The sequence below is a fragment of the Urocitellus parryii genome, chromosome 2, assembly GCF_045843805.1.
Source record: "Urocitellus parryii isolate mUroPar1 chromosome 2, mUroPar1.hap1, whole genome shotgun sequence".
Lineage (NCBI taxonomy): Eukaryota > Metazoa > Chordata > Mammalia > Rodentia > Sciuridae > Urocitellus > Urocitellus parryii.
The window spans coordinates 32181896-32200180 of record NC_135532.1 but is presented as its reverse complement, the minus strand read 5'-3'; the positions used below and the strand labels follow the sequence as shown (position 1 = coordinate 32200180).

The following is an 18285-nucleotide window of genomic DNA, read 5'->3' as shown; positions in this document are numbered from 1 at the left end:
TGGCTTATGACCAAGCAAATCGTTGCTGCAGAGAGGTCATTAGACCATGGAGACATGAAGATTTAAACACATATATTAAATTATGTAGAGACATTAATGAACAAGGACAAGTCTTGGCAGCAGTACAACAGGCTTTAGATGCCAGGCCAAAAACATGCTACATTTGTGAACAAACAGGACATTTTAAAAGGAGTTGCCCCATAGGAGGAAGGTTTAACAAAGTTAGGTATCAAAGGAATAGAACACCGGATATTTGCCCATGATGCCGTAGAGGGAGACACTGGGCTAATGAATGCCATTCTCAAACCACCATAGAGGGTACTCCGTTATCAAAAAATGGACAAGGACCAGGTGGTTACCCACGATATCATGGAGAAAGGCATCAGGCTCCATTGCCAAAAAAAGGACAGGGGGGCCCAATGCTCCGGGGCCCACGACCACAAATGTACGGGCCACTGGAGGAACCCAGAAACACCATGGAGGAACCCAGCAACACCATCAGGGTAGTGCCCAGGACACATTATCCATCAGATCTCTCATCAGACAAACCAGAGGGAGTGCAGGGTTGGACATCTGCGCCTCCGCCAGAGCAGTACTAACTCCAGAGATGGGAATTCAAATCATTCCCACAGGAGTAAAAGGACCTCTTCCCCAAGGAACAGTAGGCTTATTGTTAGGACGCAGTTCTTCTACGCTAAAAGGACTTATGATAAGTCCCGGGGTAATTGATCCCGATTATGAAGGTGAAATAAAAATTATAGCTAGTTCTCCAAAGGGTATATCAGTAATTTCACCAGGAGATAGAATAGCACAGTTATTAATAATATCTAGCCTACATGATAAAATTTCCAGTAGTACTATGGAAAGAGGTTCCAGGGGTTTAGGCTCCACAGGTGTAGATTGGGCTATGCTGTCTTTGAATTTAGATTCTCGCCTAATGCTAAAACTAAATATTCAAGGACATGAATTTAATGGGCTACTGGATACAGGTGCAGACCTTAGCATCATATCTCGTCAAGAATGGCCAAAACATTGGCCATTACAACAAGCCAATCAAACGCTTCGAGGCCTAGGAGTGGCAACTAATCCCCATAGAAGTGCAATGGTCTTAGATTGGAAGGATCCTGAAGGATGTCAAGGAACTATACAGCCATATGTATTGGATCATCTTCCCGTAAATTTATGGGGACGAGATGTCTTAGATCAATTAGGTTTGACATTAACAAATAATATCAATCAAAATGCACCCACTATTATGGCTAGACAAGGTTTTAGGAAAGGAAAAAGATTAGAAAAACAAGAACAAGGTATAGCAGCACCAATACAAATAGATCAAAGAATAAATAGACATGGACTGGGTTTTCAGAAGGGGTCACTGAGGCAATAAAAATCACTTGGAAATCAGATAGACCAGTATGGGTTTCTCAGTGGCCCCTGACTAAAGAAAAGATACCAGCAGCCCATGACCTGGTCAAACAACAATTAGCGGAGGGACATATACAACCTTCTGTATCTCCCTATAATACTCCCATTTTTGTCATTAAAAAGAAATCTGGTAAATGGAGATTTTTACAAGATTTAAGAGCCATTAATAATGAGATGGTTATTATGGGACCTGCTCAATCAGGGATTCCCCAATTGTCTGCTTTACCAAAAACCTGGTATGTTTTAGCTATAGATATTAAAGATTGTTTCTTTTCAATTCCAATTCATCCTGAGGATAGTCCACATTTTGCATTTACTATCCCTGCACTGAATCATGAAGGTCCTGATCAGAGATATGAATGGAAAGTACTCCCTGAAGGGATGGCTAACAGCCCAACTATGTGTCAAATTTATGTTAATAAAGCAATCCAGCCACTTAGAAATCAAAATCCTGAACTACAAATATTTCACTATGTGGATGATGTATTGTTAGCACACAAAGATAAAAACACATTGCTGGAATGTTATGCCATACTTACAAATTTATTAAAAAATTATAATCTAGAAATAGCAATAGATAAAGTACAATTAAATTTTCCAATTAATTATTTAGGAGTTCTATTATCCTCAACCATGGTCCGTCCACCAAAAATTCAAATACGAGTAGCTCAACTCAGATCACTTAATGACTTTCAAAAGTTATTAGGAGACATAAATTGGATAAGGCCTTATCTAGGCATACCAACAGGAGAGTTGGGACCTTTATTTCATATCCTAAAATGTCCATCAGATCCAAATTCACCCCGCATATTAACTCCTGAAGCAAGAAAGGCATTAAAAATTATTGAAACATATATGGAAAATATGCATTTGGATAGAATTGATATAAGTTTGCCTTTATTACTTATTGTACTACCAACAAAAAATATTCCTACAGGAGTATTTTGGCAAGATGGTCCGTTATTGTGGATACATTTATCTTATTCTCCTAACACTATTCTTACTAGGTATCCTGAGGCTGTGGGACAATTAATACTCAAAGGAATAAAAGCAGCAAAGGGAGTGTTTGGAATTTCTCCCAATAAAATTATTACTCCATATACTATGGATCAAATTGATGAGTTAGCTAATGAGTTAAATACTTGGGCAATAATCATGTGTAAATCTAATGTTTCATTTGATAATCACTTACCATCTAATCCTTTGTTGTCTTTTTGGTCTAAGCATCCTGTAGTTTTTCCAAAAATGACAAGAAAAACACCTATCATGAATGCTCCAAATATATTCACTGATGGGTCAAATAATGGTACAGCAGCAATAGTTACCCCTGATCAAACTTTTACATTTTTAATACCCAAACAATCAGCTCAAAAGGTAGAGCTTAATGTAGTTTTACAAGTTTTTGTGATGTTTAAAGATTTTGTATTTGATTTATTTTCTGATAGTCAGTATATAGTTAATGCTATAGTATCCCTTGAAGATGCTGGTAGGATTTCCCCTTCCTCTACTGTTTTCTGTTTGTTTTCTGCTATACAAAGTCTAATCTGGGACAGAAAAGATTCATTCTTTATAGGACATATCAGAGCACATACAGGATTGCCTGGAGCCCTTAGTTTGGGCAATGATTTAGCAGATAAAACTACACATGACATACATATTTTCTCTACACTAGAAGAAGCTACACATTTTCATAAAAGGTTCCATGTCAATGCTAATACTTTACAAAAGCGTTTTAAAATAACTAAGGAACAAGCTAGACAAATAATAAAACAATGTCAAAATTGTGTGACTTTTTTACCACAAGTTAATCTTGGAGTCAATCCTAGAGGACTGATACCTAACCACATTTAGCAGATGGACGTCACACACTTGCCAGAATTTGGAAAATTAAAATATTTACATGTTACAGTTGATACTTCTTCCAGATTCTTGATGGGCTCCCTTCATGCTGGAGAAAAAACTAAAGATGTTATAGCTCATTGCTTACAAAATTTTGCCACTGTGGGCGTTCCAAAATAGTTAAAAACAGATAATGGTCCTGGTTATACTTCTACCTCTTTTAAACAATTTTGCTCATCATTTGGCATTACTCATATAACAGGAATCCCAAACAATCCTCAGGGACAAGGCATAGTTGAAAGAGCTCATCAAACTATTAAAATGTACTTATTAAAGCAAAAAGAGGGTATTGGAAAGGGGTATATATCCCCCAAAGATAAACTTAAAATAACCCTTTTTACTCTAAACTTTTTAAATTTGGATTCATCAGGGCTTAGTGCTGCGGAAAGGCATATGTGTCCAAAAAATGTACATAAGCCTAAGGTACTTTGGAAGGATATTCTAACAGGACAATGGAAAGGTCCTGACCCAGTGATTGTCTGGAATCGGGGGTCTGTTTGTGTATTTCCACAGGGAGAACAGCAGCCGATTTGGATTCCAGAGAGATTAACTAAGGTCCTGACCCAGTGATTGTCTGGAGTCGGGGTTCCGTTTGTGTGTTTCTACAGGGAAAACAACAGCCGATTTGGATTCCAGAGAAACTAACCAAAGTGAATTCTATGGACCAAAACAAAAACGAAAACAAAAAAAGGTGATTTGACTCAAATCCATAACAGCTGATATCCAGAGCTCCAGTTTGGCTATTCTTACATCTACGACAGTGATTAACCAGGATGCTTTTTTCAATATTTATTTTATTATTGCCTTTTCCCACATCATAAAGTTCTATTTTATTTTTGAGCTCATACAGACCTAGGTTAATGTTTTTCTGATCAGTTTTATTTTTTGACTGTGGAGTTTTTAAACATTGCAATGGAGATTTCACCTAGGTAAAGCTACAAGGCCTTTACTATTGTCTTACGTGTTGTATGTTATGTGCCCACACTTCTGTTTTGTTTTGTATGTCTGTATGTGTGTATGTCCATATATCTTATATGAGGAGCACTCATGAATAAATGGATCCGAATTTTTTTTTTATTCATGTGATTTTATTTTTTTTTTATTGGTCGTTCATAACATTACATAGTTCTTAATACATCATATTACACGGTTTGATTCACGTGGATTATGAACTCCCCCTTTTACCCCGTATACAAATTGCTGTATCACATCAGTTTCCCTTCCATTGATTGACATATTGCCTTTCTAGTGTCTGATGTATTCTGCTGTCTGTCCTATTCTCTACTATCCCCCCTCCCCTCCCCTCCCCTCCCCTCCCCTCCCCTCCCCTTTTCTTTCTCTACCCCTTCTACTTTAAATCATTTCTTCCATTTGTATTATCTTGTCTTACCCCTCCTTTCCTCTTATATGACATTTTGTATAACCCTGAGGATCTCCTTCCATTGCCATGCAATTTCCCTTCTCACTCCCTTTCCCTCCCACCTCTCATCCCTGTTTAATGTAAATCTTCTTCTCAAGCTCTTCGTCCCTACCCTGTCCTTGTTTACTCCCCTTATATCAAAGGAGTCATTTGGTATTTGTTTTTTAAGATTGACTAGCTTCACTTAGCATAATCTGCTCTAATGCCATCCATTTCCCTCCAAATTCTATGATTTTATCATTTTTTTAATGCAGAATAATACTCCATAGTATATAAATGCCACATTTTTTTTATCCATTCATCTATTGAAGGGCATCTAGGCTGATTCCACAGTCTTGCTATCGTGAATTGTGCTGCTATGAACATCGATGTAGTGGTGTCCCTGTAGCATGCTCTTGTTAGGGCTTTAGGGAATAGACCGAGAAGGGGAATAGCTGGGTCAAATGGTGGTTCCATTCCCAGCTTTCCGAGAAATCTTCATACTGCTTTCCAAATTGGCTGCACCAATTTGCAGTCCCACCAGCAATGAACAAGAGTGCCCTTTTCCCCACATCCTCTCCAGCACTTATTGTTGTTTGACTTCCTAATGGCTGCCAGTCTTACTGGAGTGAGATGGTATCTTAGGGTAGTTTTGATTTGCATTTCTCTGACTGCTAGCGATGGTGAGCATATTTTCATGTACTTGTTGATTGATTGTATGTCCTCCTCTGAGAAGTGTCTGTTCAGGTCCTTGGCCCATTTATTGATTGGGTTATTTGTTGTCTTATTGTCTAATTTTTTGAGTTCTTTGTATATTCTGGTTATTAGGGCTCTATCTGAAGTGTGTGGAGTAAAGATTTGTTCCCAGGATGTAGGCTCCCTGTTTATCTCTCTTATTGTTTCTTTTGCTGAGAAAAAACTTTTTAGTTTGAGTAACTCCCATTTGTTGATTCTATTTGTTAACTCTAGCGCTATGGGTGTCCTATTGAGGAATTTGGAGCCCGATCCCACAGCGTGTAGATCATAACCAACTTTTTCTTCTATCAGATGCCATGTCTCTGATTTAATATCAAGCTCCTTGATCCATTTTGAGTTAACTTTTGTGCATGGCGAGAGATAGGGATTCAGATTCATTTTGGTGCAAATGGATTTCCAGTTTTCCCAGCACCATTTGTTGAAGATGCTATCTTTCCTCCATTGCATGCTTTTAGCCCCTTTATCAAAAATAAGATAGTTGTAGTTTTGTGGATTGGTTACTGTGTCCTCTATTCTGTACCATTGGTCCACCCGCCTGTTTTGGTACCCGTACCATGCTGTTTTTGTTACTATTGCTCTGTAGTATAGTTTGAAGTCTGGTATCGCTATACCGCCTGATTCACACTTCCTGCTTAGTATTGTTTTTGCTATTCTGGGTCTCTTATTATTCCATATGAATTTCATGATTCTTTTATCGATTTCTACAAGATATGCTGTTGGGATTTTGATTGGCATTGCATTGAACTTATATAGGACTTTTGGTAATATCGCCATTTTGATGATGTTAGTTCTGCCTATCCATGAGCAGGGTATATTTTTCCATCTTCTAAGGTCTTCTTCTATGTCTTTCTTTAGGGTTCTGTAATTTTCATTGTATAAATCTTTCACCTCTTTTGTTAGGTTGATTCCCAAGTATTTTATTTTTTGGGGGGATATTGTGAATGGAGTAGTTGTCCTCATTTCCGTTTCAGAGGATTTGTCGCTGATATACAGGAATGCCTTTGATTTATGCGTGTTGATCTTATATCCTGCCACTTTGCTGAATTCATTTATTAGCTCTAATAGCTTCTTTGTAGACCCTTTTGGGTCTGCTAGGTATAGAATCATATCATCTGCAAATAGTGATAATTTAAGTTCTTCTTTTCCTATTTTTATGCCTTTAATTTCTTTCGTCTGCCTAATTGCTCTGGCCAGTGTTTCGAGGACTATGTTGAACAGAAGTGGTGAGAGAGGGCATCCCTGTCTTGTACCAGATCTTAGAGGGAATGCCTTCAATTTTTCTCCATTCAGAATGATGCTGGCCTGTGGCTTATCATAGATTGCTTTTACAATGTTGAGGTATGATCCAGTTATCCCTAATATTTCTAGAGTTTTGAACATAAAGGGATGCTGTACTTTGTCGAAAGCTTTTTCTGCATCTATCGAGATGATCATATGGTTCTTATTTTTAAGTCTATAGATATGGTGGATAACATTTATTGATTTCTGTATATTGAACCAACCTTGCATACCAGGGATGAATCCTACTTGATCATGGTGTATAATTTTTTTGATATGTATTTGAATCCGATTCGCCAGAATTTTATTGAGGATTTTTGCATCAAGGTTCATTAGAGATATTGGTCTGTAGTTTTCTTTCTTTGAAGTGTCTTTGTCTGGTTTCGGAATCAGGGTGATGTTGGCCTCGTAGAATGAATTTGGAAGTTCTCCCTATTTTTCTATTTCCTGAAATAGTTTGAAAAGTATTGGTGTTAGTTCCTCTTTAAAGGTTTTGTAAAACTCTGCTGTATACCCATCCGGTCCTGGGCTTTTCTTAGTTGGTAGTCTTTTGATGGTTTCTTCTATTTCCTCTATTGTTATTGGTCTGTTTAGGTTGTCTATATCCTCCTGGCTCAATCTGGGCAGATCATAAGACTCAAGGAATTTATCTATGCCTTCACTATCTTCTATTTTATTGGAGTATAAGGATTCAAAGTAATTTCTGATTATCTTCTGTATTTCTGAAGTGTCTGTTGTGATATTGCCTTTTTCATCCCGTATGCTAGTAATTTGGGTTCTCTCTCTTCTTCTCTTCGTTAGCATGGCCAAGGGTCTGTCAATTTTATTTATTTTTTCAAAGAACCAACTTTTAGTTTTGTCAATTTTTTCAATTGTTTCTTTTGTTTCAATTTCATTAATTTCAGCTCTGATTTTAATTATTTCTTGCCTTCTACTTCTTTTGCTGTTGTTTTGCTCTTCTTTTTCTAGGATTTTGAGATGAAGTATGAGATCATTTATTTGTTGGTTTTTTCTTTTTTTGAGGAATGAACTCCAAGCAATGAATTTTCCTCTTAGAACTGCTTTCAATGTGTCCCATAGATTCCAATATGTTGTGTCTGTGTTATCATTTAACTCTAGGAATTTTTTAATTTCCTCCTTGATGTCTTCTAAAACCCATTGGTCATTCAGCAACCTATTGTTCATTCTCCAGGTGATGCTTGCTTTTTCCTTTCTTCTTTTATCATTGATTTTCAGTTTCATTCCATTATGATCAGACAAGATGCATGGTATTATCTCTACCTCTTTGTATTGTCTAAGAGTTGCCCTGTGACATAGTATATGGTCTATTTTTGAGAAGGTTCCATGTGCTGCTGAGAAAAAAGTGTAGCAACTTGATGTTGGGTGGTATAGTCTATATATGTCAATTAAGTCTAGGTTGTTAATTGTGTTATTGAGTTCTATAGTTTCCTTATTTAACTTTTGTTTGGAAGATCTCTCCAGTGGTGAGAGAGGTGTGTTGAAGTCTCCCATGATTATTGTATGGTGGTCTATTAGACTCTTGAACTTGAGAAGAGTTTGCTTGATGAACACAGCTGCACCATTATTTGGGGCATATATATTTATGATTGTTATGTCTTGTTGGTGTATGGTTCCCTTGAGCAGTATGAAGTGTCCTTCTTTATCCCTTTTGATTAGCTTTGGCTTGAAATCTATTTTATTAGATATGAGTATGGACACTCCTGCTTGTTTCCGTGGTCCATATGAGTGATATGATTTTTCCCAACCTTTCACCTTCAGTCTATGTACATCTTTTCCTATCAAATGCGTCTCCTGTAGACAGCATATTGTTGGGTCTTGTTTTGTGATCCAATCTACTAGCCTGTGTCTCTTAATTGGTGAGTTTAAGCCATTAACATTTAGGGTTATTATTGAGATATGGTTTGTTCTTCTATCCATATTTGTTTATTGATGTTACTAAACCTGATTTGTTATCCTCTTTGACTACTTTCCCCCCTTTACTGTCCAACCTCCCATTGTTGGTTATCAATGTTATTTTCCATTTCCTCTTCCTGTAATGTTTTGCCAAGGATTTTTTGAAGAGATGGTTTTCTAGCTGCAAATTCTTTTAACTTTTGTTTATCATGGAAGGTTTTAATTTCATCTTCTAACCTGAAGCTTAATTTCGCCAGATACATGATTCTTGGTTGGAATCCATTTTCTTTAAGCGTTTGAAATATGTTATTCCAGGATCTTCTAGCTTTTAGAGTCTGTGTTGAGAGATCAGCTGTTATCCTGTTTGGTTTACCCCTAAATGTAATCTGCTTCCTTTCCCTTGTAGCTTTTAAAATTCTCTCCTTATTCTGTATGTTGGACATCTTCATTATAATGTGTCTAGGTGTGGATCTCTTATGATTTTGCACATTCGGCGTCCTGTAGGCTTCTAGGATTTGGGATTCTGTCTCATTCTTCAAGTCTGGGAAGTTTTCTTGTATTATTTCACTGAATAGATTGCTTAATCCTTTGGTTTGGAGCTCTGTGCCTTCCTGTATCCCAATGACTCTTAAGTTTGGTCTTTTGATATTATCCCATAGCTCTTGAATGTTCTGCTCATGGTTTCTTAGTAGACTTGCTGAGCTATCTATGTTCTTTTCAAGTTGAAATACTCTGTCTTCATTGTCTGATGTTCTATCTTCTAAGTGATCCACTCTGCTGGTAGTATTCTCAATTGAGTTTTTAAGTTGGTTTATTGTTTCCTGCATTTCTAGTATTTCTATTTGTTTGTTTTTTATTACCTCTATCTCCCTGTGAAATTGATCATTTACTTCCTGGATTTGTTTGTCAATGTGATCTTTCATTGTCTGATTTTGCTGTCTCATGTCTTCCTTGAGACTCCAGATCATCTGAAGCATGTATGTCCTGAGCTCTCTATCTGACATTCCATCTGTTGCAGCTATTACCTCTTCTAAAGTTGAGTTGACCTGCATTGCCTGTGGTCCTTTCTTTCCTTGTCGTTTCATACCGCTGGCGTTTCTTTCTGCTTGGTGAAATTGTTGTGTCTTTGATATTTTCCCTCTATTTATTTATATTGCTCTTGTATAGTTGGAAAATCACTCTTGCAGGGCAGGTAGTGGTTGTGATCCTCCTCCAATTAGTGTGATCCATCTACCATGCTGGCAGGCCCTAGGTCTGCTTTGCTGGTCGGTCAAAGGTCCACCTACCCAGCAGGCGCCAGGGGCACCTGTGTCACTCCGTAGGTTGCTGGGCCTAACCTCCTGATGGGTTGCAGGTTCGCTTCGCTTGCAGGCACTGGGGGAGGGGCCGGTTCCGCCCCTCAGCAGGCTTTGGGCCCGCTCTGCTGGTGTTCACAGTCCCCCGCCTACCTGCAGACACTGGGGGAGGGGACGGGCCTTGCCCTCAGCCGTCCGCCGGACCTGTCCTAGTGGGTCCGGTCCGAGTTCCCCGCTGGCGCGTGTATCTGCTGTCACTTGGCTGGTTGCTGGGCCTGACCCGCCCGCCCGTGGCTTGCAGGTTCGCCTCGCTTGCAGGCACTGGGGGAGGGGCCGGTTCCGCCCCTCAGCAGGCTTTGGGCCCGCTCAGCTGGTGTTCACAGTCCCCCGCCTACCTGCAGACACTGGGGGAGGGGACGGGCCTAGCCCTCAGCCGTCCGGCTTTGGGCCCCCTCTGCTGGTGTTCACAGTCCCCCGCCTACCTGCAGACACTGGGGGAGGGGACGGGCCTTGCCCTCAGCCGTCCACCGGACCTGTCCTAGTGGGTCCGGTCCGAGTTCCCCGCAGGCGCGTGTATCTGCTGTCACTTGGCTGGTTGCTGGGCCTGACCCGCCCGCCCGTGGCTTGCAGGTTCGCCTCGCTTGCAGGCACTGGGGGAGGGGCCGGTTCCGCCCCTCAGCAGGCTTTGGGCCCGCTCTGCTGGTGTTCACAGTCCCCGGCCTACCTGCAGACACTGGGGGAGGGGACGGGCCTTGCCCTCAGATGTCCACCGGACCTGTCCTAGTGGGTCCGGTCCGCGTTCCCCGCAGGCGCGTGTGTATTCATGTGATTTTAATGGTTTAATTTAGATTGGGTAAACAGCTGTTGAAAATTGTTTTAAAATGTGAACAAATAAGGAGGTTAACAGATCTGTTTGTTTGCTTTCACCTTTCCTTCTCATTATATTTAATAATTCTGTTCAGGATAATGTAAATTGTTCAAAAAATTGTTTTCTTAATGCCTGTTGGAATGTTACATAATTTTTTTCCTAGCATCATTGCCAGAATTCCTATCTTCATCCCAGTGCCAGTGAAGACAAAGATAAAACCAAACTACAGCTTCTTCGGTAGCTATCACAACAAACTGTATAAACTGATGCATCAGTGAATAATAACTCAACAAGCAATGCTCAATCAAGGAGTCGATTTACTTTGGGAGGAAATGGACATATTGACAGATTCCTCTACTTTGAACTGCTTGCAGAACTTGCCTGGACTATGTATCACTTGTATGCATTGTGAACTATCTGTTGGTGCAGTGAATTGTGGTAATGCTGGCATCTTTGCTGATGGTGTCACCGGTAGTACAATTTTTCAAAGGAGCCCTCAATTGGCTTGGTGTCATGGCATTTTTCATCCTCCTCCCTTCTACTAGTGATGGTCTAAAATTTGGGGGCCAACAGAGGTGAGGCAAAGAACCTCACCCCCCCACTGGCACCAAGGCCAAATTTGGGGGCCAACAGAGGTGAGGCAAAGAACCTCACCCCCCCACTGGTGCAAAGGCCTATCCACAAGTATGGCTGTATGCTGGACCGGTAGTCAGTGACGGGTATGATCCGATTGCAGTGGTACCAACCTAAGACAGGAGGCTGACGCCTAGAGGTCAGTTCATTCGATGACGGGTAAGGACCATATGTTGAATTGGACTACCTAACACGCACAGTCCCTAAGCCACATTACCTGTTGTTTAATTAAACAGAAGGGGGGAGATGCTGAGAGCCACAGCCAAGTCTGTATGGCTCCTGGGCATTTTGCCAACAGTATTGATTGACAGGCGAGGCATTAATATCTGCCTCTGCGCTACTTTTGCCTTCTCACGCTATTTTGAGTTCTCACGGGATTCCCCCGGGAGTTCCCATTGGTTGGCGAAGTGCAAGAGGAGGTATTTCCCCGGGGACCTATTTCCAGCCACCTGGCTTTCGGGAGGATTCCCCAGGAGCGTGTGTGAGGTTTTTTCTTGCAGTAAAAAAATAAAGTTTGTTCCTGCTTCAGTGGCTCGTGATTTGTGCCCAGCCAGACTGCGGCAAAAATTGGTGTTCTTTAAAGTCATATCTCAGTCCTTGTCTTTTCTTTCCTATGTACCTACCTTGTTATCCGACCATATTTCATCTTATCACCTTTTAGCTAATGGTTCAAAATCTCCTTAGTGTAATTTTTGAAAGCTCCAGTGCTGTCCTGTGAAGATTTTGGTGAATACTTTATCTGAATATCTTTTACAAACCGAAAATTCAACAGTCTTAAAACTAAAGCATGAAGACAAAGGAGTGATGATGAACTGAAATTGATTTCCAAGCATGTCTGAATTACTTGGGAGAAACCCAAGACCAGAGAGGCTCAGGCACACTCTAGGCAGAATCTCCTTTCTCCACCACCTAAGCCTCCAAGGCTCCTAGCTGACTCCCAGTCTGGCCGACTCCCCCACATGCATCCCCTGTCAAATGCCAACAGAAGCAGAGAGACAAGTTTCTCATCCACCAAATTGTATTGGAGAGTGCAAAATCACACAGCGATTCGGGACAAATAGGCAAGGGGCCGGGTGGGATGGGAGGGAACCAAGGAAAGTGGAGGGGTTTTATTAGAAAAAAAGAAATGGGCACGAGTCATATGCAACCCATGTTCGTTGGCACTTGGGGCCATCGGGGATCTCCTCTGACGGGGAGTGGCGGCGGTTCCTAGGCCAAGGAGGTCTCCAGGTCCCTGTGGGCAATCGTCCAGGGAGCTTCTCTAGGAAGGAGTAAGACAAGCCGTTCCCTGGTATGGGTTCATGAGAGAGTTCTGGGACTGGCAGCGGTGTCTCCTCAGCTCTGCTCCAGTGGGTTGTCAGAGGCGAGACCCCCGCTTTCTCGGGGGGGGGGGGGTGGCATGGGGCAGGGGTGAAAGTTCACAGCCCCAAGAGGAAAGGCGGCCATGCCGTCTTGCTCCCCCAGCTGGAGGGAGGTAACTGTGGACAGCGTCAGGCAGGTTCCCTTTCCAAGCAACACAGCATCCCAAAGTAGGAAAGCACAACCCCAGGGCGGCCTCAAGAAGCCCTGCCTCAGCCCAGCCTCCACCCATTCTCCATCCCTGCATTCCACACAGAGGAGCAGAAGCCCTTCGGGTCTCTGGGGGTTCACGGAATGTGTGTGGGGGGGGGCGGGGGGGGGAGAGCAGTGGGATGTGCAGCTGGCACCTGGCCGGGAGGCAGTTGCAGTGGAGAGCAGTATCCAAGGAAGACAGGGACGGGGGAATCAATGGAAAGGGGCAGCTAGGGGTGAGTCTGAGCTTTTGGTTGTGGAGGCCCGAGTCCAAGGCGAGGCCAGAAGAGGTGCAGGAGAGCCGGTCAGACGGAGGGCAGGGGTCCCAGGGTGTCCTTGTGGGCGGAATCTTCTTGCAACTTCCAGAACACTAGGTGCATGCAGGCGCTGGCGTCCTCCCTAGGGCTGTGTCCGCTGGCGCTGGTCTGGATGCTGCGGCTGAGGTAGCGGGCCATGAGGCTGCGCAAGGAGCACTTGTAGGGGAGGCCGCGGGGATGCGGGAAGAGCACAGCCGTGTCCACCACGGAGTGGTGGATGAGCTTCAGGGCTAGCAGGTCGCACTGGAGGCTGTGTCCGATAAGGATGGTGTCGGCGCTGAACAGGCTCAGCAGGGCAGTCTGCACGTGGGGCAGCCTGGTGCGGCAGGAGGCCAGGTGGTCCTGGGTCACCCCGGAAAACCTGGTGTTGTAGTCGACGATCTGGTTGTTGGGCTTGACAAAGGTGTCGTAGACGACCCGCATCTCGGTGTCCACCACGGTGACGCGCGTCAGCTCCAGCCCGTGTGTGGTGTAGCACATCTCGCAGTCCAGGGCGTAGACTCCTGGGTGGGCGTCCTCCCTCAAGGGTTTCTCCACAGTCCTCACGAATCCTTGCAGGTCTTCCTTCCTGCCATCGCGGACGTGTCGCCTGGCCACCTCACAGCCCCTGGAGCCCGCAGGCGCCAAGCAGCAGGAGTAGCGGCTCTCCCAGCCAGCGGCCACGGGTCGGTGTTGGAGCCGTCCCCAGTGATAGCGACACGGGTCGGCGCTGACACAGCCGCCCGAGGAGGACACGGCGTACTGGGAGCCACAGCGGCAGCAGATCCTCAGCCCGTGCCTGGGCTCCTCCAGCGCGCCCAAGAGCAAGGCGGCCCCTGGTTTCTGCGGGTGGGGGAAGGGGTAGCCGTGCCCGTGGAGCTGCTCCTGGCTCAGCACGTAGTCCCGGAGGCGGCTGTACAGGGCTGCCCTGTGCAGACCCGGCACCGCGCTGGGCACCAGACCCCTCAGCTTCCTGAGCACCTCCAGGGCCAGGCGCACGTAGACGTCCTCGCTGGGGCTGCTGTTGTAGGCCATCTGCTCCTCGCTCCACGCAGTCTCCGCCGCCTCCTGGGGCCGCGAGAACTTGTGACACTCCGCCAGGAAAAGGCTGAAGTAGCGTTGGCGCAGGGCCGTGGAAATCCGTCCCTCTGAGGCTCTCTTCACAGTGGCTTTCCTGAATGTCCCCAATGATGTCCCACGACCTATTCGCCTGGAGGCCACGGTGGTGAGCTTGCTTTGCGCTCCTGAGAGCGGGCACATCCGTGGCCCACTGCTGAGCTCTGGACCATTATCAGACTGGCCGCTGCTGCTCCTGCAGGTCCTCTTGGTACTGGTGATGGCTCTGGCGAAGCCTGGGTTGTCTACCAGGAAGTTCCTCCTCCGCTTTTCCACGGGGGGCAAGAAGACGACGACTGGCCAAGAAGTGGAATTCTCGCTCGATGGCTGGGCTGGCAGCAGCCAGCAGCACTCTTTCCTCTGGGCAGGCCTGGCGCCAGGGTCACACACGTCCTCATTGGGCTTGGGCCAGCCCGGGGGCAGAGCCGGGCCCCTCCTGGGCTGGTCCGTCTTGATGACAAGAAATCCTGGAGCCTTGGCGCAGGTGTGGGCTTCCCCGGGCACGACACGGGGCCAGGATCCATGCTGGCTGGGCAAAGCTGCCTCCCTAGCCGCCCTCTGAGCTTCTGGGCACCTGGCTGAGAAGGAGTCCTGGGCGCTAGGCTTCCCGATCATGGTGTCTCCAAGTCCTGGAGCTCTCCCGAGTGGGGCTGCTCTCCTGGCCTGGCTCCTAGCAATGAAGGCCGGGCCCTGCCCCTCAGCCCTAATATAGCCCAGGGTGGGCGGGGAATCCCGGGTGGGCGGGGATTATCCCGGGCCTTCCTGTCTTTGTGTGCACCTAAGTCCATCACCTTGGAGCAAAACCACAGCAGCCTGAGGCCCCGCCTTTCACCTGTAGGAAAAGGGCGGGGCCTGAGTCAGAGAAGACCTCCTGCTTTCCAAGCTCAGAGCCAGGTTCTCTACCCTGAGCTTTTCCCAGAGAACTCACTACATTCAATCGCCCCCCGCCCCCCCCACACACACACACATACACACCCACACGGACCCACGCCCCGCACCCACCCACCCCCACCCCACCCCCCACCCCCACAGATTCTATAGCCTCCCAACCCTCATTGTCTCAGGAAGACCCAGGAAGAAAGTCCAGCTGGGAGAGTTGGAGTGCCCAAGAGAGCGCAAAGCACCAGGAGCCATGTGTCCCTAGAGTCTGCCATCCCTGGGGGCCTCTGTTTGCCTGAGCTCAGGCTTCTCTTCTCTCGTCTTCTCTGGGAGCCCTCGCTGGCCTGTGGACAACCTGAGGACACGATGTGGGCGGGATGCACTTTTCCCATGAACACGGCCCTGTGGCATACACCTAGAATCCCTCAGCCCTGGCGCACAGGGACACACCTGCTGCAGACAGGTGGGCTGGGAAGACCAGGACGCGAGCCCCTCCCAATCCCGACTGACACCCCTCCTCCTCCCTTCCCGACTTGACCTAAGGACCCAAATCCAGACTCTTCCTTCCCTTATATTTGTGTCTTAGGACTAGGACCCGTGTCTTCTCCCGTGGATAATATTGCTTTCTATCTTCGGCTCTGTTGCTCTGTTTGGCTTGGGGGGTGAGGGGTTGGATTTGGGTTGGGTGGTTGGATAAGGGGGATGGACGTCATTCCCACTCGACCGTTGAGCCACGTCCCCAGTCCTGTCCTGTACTTTCTTGACATCCAGGGTCTCCGTGAGTTGCTTGGAGCCTTGCCAAGTTGCCGAGGCTGGCTCGGAGCCCGCCTTCCTCCTGGGGCAGCCTCTGCACTAGCTGGGATTATAGGCGGGGCCCCAAAGCTCCCACCGGGACCCGGGCCTCTCTCAAGCTAGCTACTTCTTGCTATCCTTTGGAACTGAAGCTTCGCAAGTTCGCAGCCATCCTCAAACCAGAAAACACCAGGAACTTTCAGAAAGTCTCTGAGAAAGGAGGTGTAATGTGGCTAGCATCCCGGAGCATAGCAGAAAAACTGGGTTCCAAGGGATCTGGCTTTGCTCTCTTTGGTTTCCTCCTACTAGGCCAGTTTTCCAAGGGCAGGAGGAGTTGCACTGGGAGTAGCCCAAAGACAGGGAAGGCGCCCTGAGGTGTTTCAGCTCCCTGTCCTACTGGGAATCCTCCTAGCCTCAAGACACCACCAAAGCAACAGCTGGAAATCCCTGTTGATTCCCATGTGTTCTGTCTATGGGGTTTGGAGCTAGTTTACCTGGTCTCCCGGACCTAAGCCCTTGTCAAGATTTAGCAAGAGGGAAGAAAGAGCTCCAAGGCCGGGACCAGAAGCTTCCCGAGATGAGACTGTTTTCATGCCAGACTAGGGATAGGGTTTTTCCCGTCCCTTCGGAGTCACAACTAGTGAGAACCTCCCCATTCTCGCCTTCGCCATGCTTCCCCTTGGACTCCGATGCCCAAGCCAGAAACAGTGTGCTGGCCAGATCCGATCGTCTGGGGTCTGAAGGGAGGGCGACGGTGGCTTTGTTCCAAGAAATGCTTCCATTTGGGAAGATCGGGACGGGAAGAGATCTCACACCCATTTCCATCATTTCACTGCTCTTTCCCATGGCCCTAATTCAGGAAGAACTTTCCAGCCCCCAGTGTTGGAGGGACGAGGGTTCAACGTCACTGCTCTGAATACTGCCCAAGGAATGATACGTGAAATAGGAGTGAAACCAAACAAGGACCTTGGTAGGCAGGGGACAAGGGTCACTTGTGGGGGAGGTAGGCTCTGTGGCGTTAAAAGATGAAAGAGAGGTTTCATAGCGATGCCTTTCTGAGGGACAGGCTGCCACTTTACTCCACCGTTGGCACAAAGTTGGCTCTTCAATACTCAGTACCAGAGAGAGAAAATGGAAAGAGAGAGAGAGAGAGAGAGAGAGAGAGAGAGAGAGAGAGAAACAGAGAGAGAAACAGAGAGAGAAACAGAGAGAGAGAGAGAAATGAAGAAAAGAAGAAAAGATACTCTATGTGTGTCTATGTCTACTTGTGCAAATGTTAGAGGTGTGGTTTTTGTGAAAATCACCAGGTTGTGAAATATATTGGCCAGGGGATCCGTGAAAGTGAAGAATCTTCTGTTCAATGTTAATAATTCTTCATGCACCTGTGAAAGCTCAGTGCAGATCCGTTTTAAGTTGATTTGCCGACCAGGTCTATGAACAGTATGGTCTTCCTTCTAATTTGTCCTTCTAACTTGCACCGCACTGGCTCTGAGGAACGGAAGCACAGCCTGTGTTCCACAGTTGGTTTCTGTGCGGCTGAAACCTTGCTGTTCCAAGGTAGTCACACCCCAGGTGGGTACAGTTGAAACCCTCAGGTGAATCCTGAGTACCCCCAGGCAACGGGATGACCTACACCTAGAATCCCAGGGGCTCCGGAGGCTGAAGCAGGAGGATCATGAGTTGCAAAGCTGCCTGAGTGAGGGCAAGGTGACAGGCAAGTCAGTGAGCCCCTGCCTCTCCGAGGATGCCAAGGACTGGGGATGTGGTTCGGTGGTGGAGTGCCCCTGAGTTCCATTCGTGGTAGCCCAGAAAAAGATCATCCTGGTATCCCTAAACGATGAGCCCCTGCAGAACGGAGTGAGAGCGCTTTAGGACTGACATTTCCCTCATGAGTAAATGTCCACCAAGGTGCAGAGGATGAGAAGAAATCCCGTGGCCAACACCCGTGTGCCCGCAGCCAAAGGGCAGGAATTCTTCAGTTGTTGCCCACAAAGTGACAAGCCCCCGAAATCCTGTTGTCTCTCCCTCCCGGGAAGTCCATTTCCTGGGCCTTTGGCTCTGCCTTTCCCACACTTCTCTTCCCCATCCATTTCTTCTGTCCCTGCCCTGGGGCAGAGGTGGTCCAGAGAGCTCCCCCTGAGAGGGAAGACCATGCCCAGAACTGGCAGTTTCTGGGGGCTTCCG

General features: G+C 46.1%; 1 pseudogene; it reads right to left on the bottom strand.

The window, feature by feature from the left end:
- Nucleotides 1-13323: 13323 nt before the first annotated feature.
- On the bottom strand, nucleotides 13324-15045 carry LOC144253338 (RNA exonuclease 1 homolog pseudogene; annotated as a pseudogene).
- Between the last annotated feature and the right edge of the window lie 3240 nt (nucleotides 15046-18285).